The sequence below is a fragment of the Salvelinus sp. IW2-2015 genome, unplaced genomic scaffold, assembly GCF_002910315.2.
Source record: "Salvelinus sp. IW2-2015 unplaced genomic scaffold, ASM291031v2 Un_scaffold83, whole genome shotgun sequence".
Taxonomy (NCBI): Eukaryota; Metazoa; Chordata; class Actinopteri; order Salmoniformes; family Salmonidae; genus Salvelinus; species Salvelinus sp. IW2-2015.
Window position 1 is genome coordinate 282086 of NW_019942514.1, and position 6163 is coordinate 288248.

Consider the following 6163-nt stretch of genomic DNA (forward strand, 5'->3'; position numbering starts at 1 on the left):
GTCTGGCGGACGGCTCTTGGCTGCTCCTGTCTGGCGGACGGCTCTGGCTGCTCCTGTCTGGCGGACGGCTCTAGTGGCTCCTGTCTGGCAGACGGCTCTAGCGCTCCTGACTGACGGACGGCTCTGAAGGCTCAGAGACAGACCGGGCGGCTTTGAAGGCTCAGGACAGACGGGCGGCTGTGAAGGCTCAGGACAGACGGGCAGTTCAGACGGCGCTGGGCAGACGGATAGCGCAGATGGCACTGGGCAGACGGGCAGTGCAGGTGGCTCTGGGCAGACGGGCAGTGCAGGCGGCACTGGGCAGACGAGCAGTGCAGGCGGAACTGGGCAGACGGCAGACTCTGGCCGGCTGAGGCGCACAGTAGGCCTGGTGCGTGGTGCCGGAACTGGTGGTACCGGGCTAAGGTTACGCACCTTAAGGCTAGTGCGGGGAGCAGCAACAGGGCGCACAGGGCTCTGGAGACGCACAGGAGGCTTGGTGCGTGGTGCCGGAACTGGTGGTACCGGGCTGGAGACACGCACCACAGGGCTAGTGCGTGGAAGAGGAACAGGGCTCTAAAGACGCACTGGAAGCCTGGTGCGTGGTGTAGGCACTGGTGGTACTGGGCTGGGGGCGGGGAGGTGGCGCCGGATATACCGGACCGTGCAGGCGTACTGGCTCCCTTGAGCACCGAGACTGCCCAACCTTACCTGGTTGAATGCTCCCCGTAGCCCGACCAGTGCGGGCAGGTGGAATAACCCGCACTGGTCTGTGTTGGCGAACCGGGGACAACATGCGTAAGGCTGGTGCCATGTATGCCGGCCCGAGGAGACGCACTGGAGACCAGACGCGTTGAGCCGGCTTCATGGCACCTGGCTCAATGCTCAATCTAGCCCGGCCAGTGGAATAACCCGCACCGGGGGGAGGTGGAATAACCCGCACCGGGCTAAGCACACGTACAGGAGACACCGTGCGCTTTACCGCATAACACAGTGTCTGCCCGTACTTTCGCTCTCCACGGTAAGCTCGGGRAGTTGGCGCAGGTCTCCTACCTGACTTCGCSACACTCCSTTGTAGCCMCCYCCCAAKAMATTTTTGGGCTTGACTCACAGGCTTCCAGCCTCGCTTCCGTGCTGCCTCCTCATACCACCGCCTCTCGGCTTTAGCTGCCTCCAGCTCTTCACGAGGGCGGCGATATTCTCCAGGTTGTGCCCAGGGTCCATTACCGTCCAGAATTTCCTCCCATGTCCAGAACTCCTGCGATTGCTGCTGCTGCTTTTTCCCACACTGCTTGGTCCTTGGTTGGTGGGTGATTCTGTAACGCTCGTCTTTCTCCTCATCTGAAGAGGAGCAAGGATCGGACCAATATGCAGCGTAGTTTAAAGACATAATCACGTTTATTTAAACGAAGACGAAAAACACTTGAACTACAAAATAACAAACGACGTGAACAGACCTGAACTTGAGAACAAAACACATGAACGCACGAACAGGACGGAACACACGAACGAAACGAAACAGTCCCGTGTGGTACAAACACTGACACAGGAACAATCACCCACAAACAAACAGWGAGAACAGCCTACCTTAATATGGTTCTCAATCAGAGGAAACGTAAAACACCTGCCCCTAATTGAGAACCATATCAGGCTAATACATTGAACCCAACATAACATAGAATGCCCACCCCAACTCACGCCCTGACCATACTAAACAAAGACAAAATAAAAGAAATAAGGTCAGGAACGTGACAGAGACTTTAATGAGGACCAGCAAACCTTTTCACACAGGATGCAGTGTACCTGTGATAAAGCTAAGGGCGCTATGGTAGACCGCATCCAAAGGTTTAATAGGAATGGCTGCTGCATTTCTATAAATGGTGTCACCATAGCATTTGAAGTCCTCTAGTTTGTGTAAGTAAATATATAATATCCCTAAGCTATTGTTGCTAAAATGTTGAAATGAATTATCATGATGATAAATGATAATTGCTAGCTGGCTCTGTGAAATTACATGTATTTTGGCCAATAGACATGTTCATTGTGATTTAAAAAGAAAGAATGTGGGGTAATGCAAGGAGGGAGTGAGGGTGAGGAGGGTTAAAAAGGAGGGGTGACGCATGACTAGAGCAGGGTTGATCAGTAGTTGTCAAAAAAACAGATATTGTTGTGATATTTGCATTGTTTGCTCTATAACCTTTTAGTTTATACAGTGCATTCGGAAAGTATTCAGACCTTGTGACTTTTTCACATTTTGATTCGTTACAGCCTTATCTAAAATGACAAAGCAAAAACAGGTTTTTATACAGTTTTGCAAATGCTTTAAAAAAAACTACTCATATCACATTTACATACGTTTTCAGACCCTTTACTCAGTACTTTGTTGGCAGCAATTACAGCCTCGAGTCTTCTTGGGTATGACGCTACAAGCTTGGCACACCTGTATTTGGGGACTTTCTCCCATTCTTCTCTGCAGATCCTCTCAAGCTCTGTCCGTTTGGATGGGGAGCATCGCTGCACAGCTATTTTCAGGTCTCTGCTGGGCCACTCAAGGACATTCAGAGACTTGTCCCGAAGCCACTCCTGCGTTGTCTTGGCTGTGTGGTTAGGGTTGTTGTTCTGTTGGAAGGTGAACCTTCGCCCCAGTCTGAGGTCCTGAGCCACTGGAGCAAGGTTTTCATCAAGGATCTCTCTGTACTTTGCTCCGTTAATATTTCCCTCGATCCTGACTAGTCTCCCAATCCCTGCCGCTGAGAAACATCCCCACAACATGATTCTGCCACCACCATGCTTCACCGTAGGGATGGTGCCAGGTCTCCTCCAGACGTGGATACTTATTTAAATAAGGTATTTCTGTTTTTTATAGATTTGCAAAAAATTCTAAAAACCTGTTTTAGAAATGTCATTATGGAGTAATGTGTGTAGATTGATGAGGAAATGTATTTATTGAATACATTTTAGCATAAGGCTGGAACGTAACAAAATGTGGAAAAAGGGAAGGGGTCTGAATAATTTACAAATGCACTGTATACCTTGCCACCATGATATATAATCCTGAGGCCGAGACAAGAAGATACAGTGGCAGAATAAACTCAACCACACCTTATTTTCATCACAAAAGCTGAGAGCAACCTCTGTTCGATGAAGTCCACAAAGCATATTGCATGTAACAAATTGTTACATGACCTACAGTATGGTCAAGCAAGTTAATGTTTCCAAAGTTTTTAGACTACTAAACAACTACAGTGGGGCAAAAAAGTATTTAGTCAGCCACCAATTGTGCAAGTTCTCCCACTTAAAAAGATGAGAGAGGCCTGTAATTTTCATCATAGGTACACTTCAACTATGACAGACAAAATGAGGGGAAAAAAATCCAGAAAATCACATTGTAGGATTTTTAATGAATTTCTTTGCAAATGATGGTGGAAAATAAGTATTTGGGAGAACTTGCACAATTGGTGGCTGACTACATACTTTTTTGCCCCACTGTATTGGTATCAAAGCACAGGCGAGACCCAAATGCAGATACAGGAGGCAGAAGGTTGGAGTCTTACAATGTTTATTAATCCAAAGGGGTAGGCAAGAGAATGGTCATGGACAGGCAAAAAGGTCAAAAGCAGATCAGAGTCCAGGAGGTACAGAGTGGCAGACAGGCTCGTGGTCAAGGCAGGCAGAATGGTCAGGCAGGTGGGTACAGAGTCCAGAAACAGGCAAGGGTCAAAACCGGGAGGACTAGAAAAAGGAAAATGTAAAAAGCAGGAGAACGGGGAAAACGCTGGTTGACTTGGAAACATACAAGACGAACTGGCACAGAGAGACAGGAAACACAGGGATAAATACACTGGTACAGAGAGACAGGAAACACAGGGATAAATACACTGGGGAAAACAAGCGACACCTGGAGGGGGTGGAGACAATCACAAGGACAGGTGAAACAGATCAGGGCGTGACAATTGGTTTAGAACCATGGAGAGTTACCAAAAGTCACAAAGAAAACAGGAGCTACCTCCACTATTCCAGCACCATTTCAACTTCAACATCATCAAATCATCGATGCTTAGTCTAATACAGTGACAACTAAAAGATACTAAAAACGATTTAGTCCAATCAACATGAGCTAAATATGATGTGGCTGTCCATGGTTCAGATTTCTTCTAGCCTAACTTCCTTTCATGGGTAACGATGAGCAAGCTAGTTAACATTAGCCTACTACATCTAGCTACATATTGAACTTCCATCCTCTCAGGCCAGCATCACAATGTAGGAAATTATGGTTGGATCAGAATCGCCGTTATAATCATTGGCCAGTACGGATAATTAAGTAAAACCACACATCCAAATCCCTATCTCCATCCATGGCTAATTAAGGAAAGGGCCTTAACAACAACACAACGAGATGCGACAATTCAAGTTTTCTTCTGTCAATTACGTTTTGCTTTTGATGTGATATGATTGGTGTGAAGCCAAATCCAAACTGGCTTCCCTTGACAACCTTTTTTGGTGGCCTGACCATTCACAGTTGAGCTCACTCAGTTTACCTCAACACTGATAAGCTATTATTTTAAAAACTTTTTAAAATCAGATACTAGTTGGCTTCTCCTGCATTCAATGCCACAGGGGCGGCAACAATGTCATACTCTTTTTGACCAGACACCCTCTGTAGATGGGCTACAGAGTCAGAGGGGCTCTGTTTCGCTTGCTCGAATACTTTCTCCGGTGAGATACATTCAGCCTCTTGCAAATGTAAGGAAACTATTAAATACAGAAAGACAAAAGATATATATTTTTTTGTTTATTATTTTTTTAAATTATGGGAAGCATGGCTTCCCTTAGCATCAATGAATACACACCATTGACTATGGGAGGGATGAGAGTTGAGGAGGAGGGGTGATACTTGACAAGGGGAGGGATGAGGGTTGAGGAGGAGGGATAACACTTGACTAGTGCAGGGTTAACACTAGGAGAGCGTCCTGTTGATTATTGTATGTATTATGTATTAAATTGAGATAGTATATGACAACAGGATGAATAGTCATCTATAACACCATTCATAATTAGTTATATAAAACTGCTTATGACATGTTATGACAAATGTTATAAAAGCTTTATGAATGGTAATGAATGGTAAGTGTTAACAACATAACTTAATGAATATATTTTTCCATACTTGTCACCTCTGTAACAACGTTATATCTATGCTCCATGCATATTAAACTGTGTGTATCTGCGTGTGTGTGTGTGTGTAGGTCATTCAGGCATCTTGCCGCAGTCTGCTCTTCAGGAGGAGGAAGGGGGTGGAGACACGGAGTACAGTGAGAAGCCACAACCCTTCCCTCAGCCAGAGCTCAGACTATCCCAGGCCTTGACAGACCTGAAGAGCCAGGATTGGTCAGGAGAAGCCCATTCCTCTTATTTTATTTAACCTTTAATATTCATACAGTTTTGGTTAATTGAGATTATGATCTACTTTGCAAGAGAGAACCTTTCAAGGTATAGCAGCAGTTGTCAGTCACAAAAGTGACACATATACAACACAAAGTGAAAACCAAAAACCTTATTCCCATTCACATAATGTCATTTTCTATCATTCATACTTACATCACAGTACTTGACGGTGTGTTTGTTTGTGATATCCTTCCAAAGAAGATCCATTTAAATCGGTCACCTTTATTTTACATACTGTACAGTACATGCGTGGAATAATTGTTGTATTTAAAATGTCCCCGAAAAATATATATATGTCATCCATAGCCTGCACTCACATAGTGAATGGAGGTTAGGTTTTCAATTTTCTGGCAACAGACATTCCTGCAGTCAGCGTGCCAATCGCACGCTCCCTCAAAACTTGAGACATATGAGGCATTGTGTTGTGTGACAAAACTGCACATTTTAAAGTGTGCTTTTATTGTCCCTAGAACAAGGTGCACCTATGTAATGATCATGCTGTTTAATAAGGTTCTTGATATGCCACACCGGTTGTCTGGTGGATGGATTATATTGGCAAAGGAGAAATGCTCACCAATAGGGATGTAAACAAATAAGCTTTTTGTGCGTATGGATTTTTTCCCAGTTCATTAAATATGGGACCAACCCTTCACATGTTGCGTTCATATTTTTGTTCAGTTTAATATGTGCATATTATATTATAGAACCCAAAAATGCAGGAACATTTGAATTTACAGTA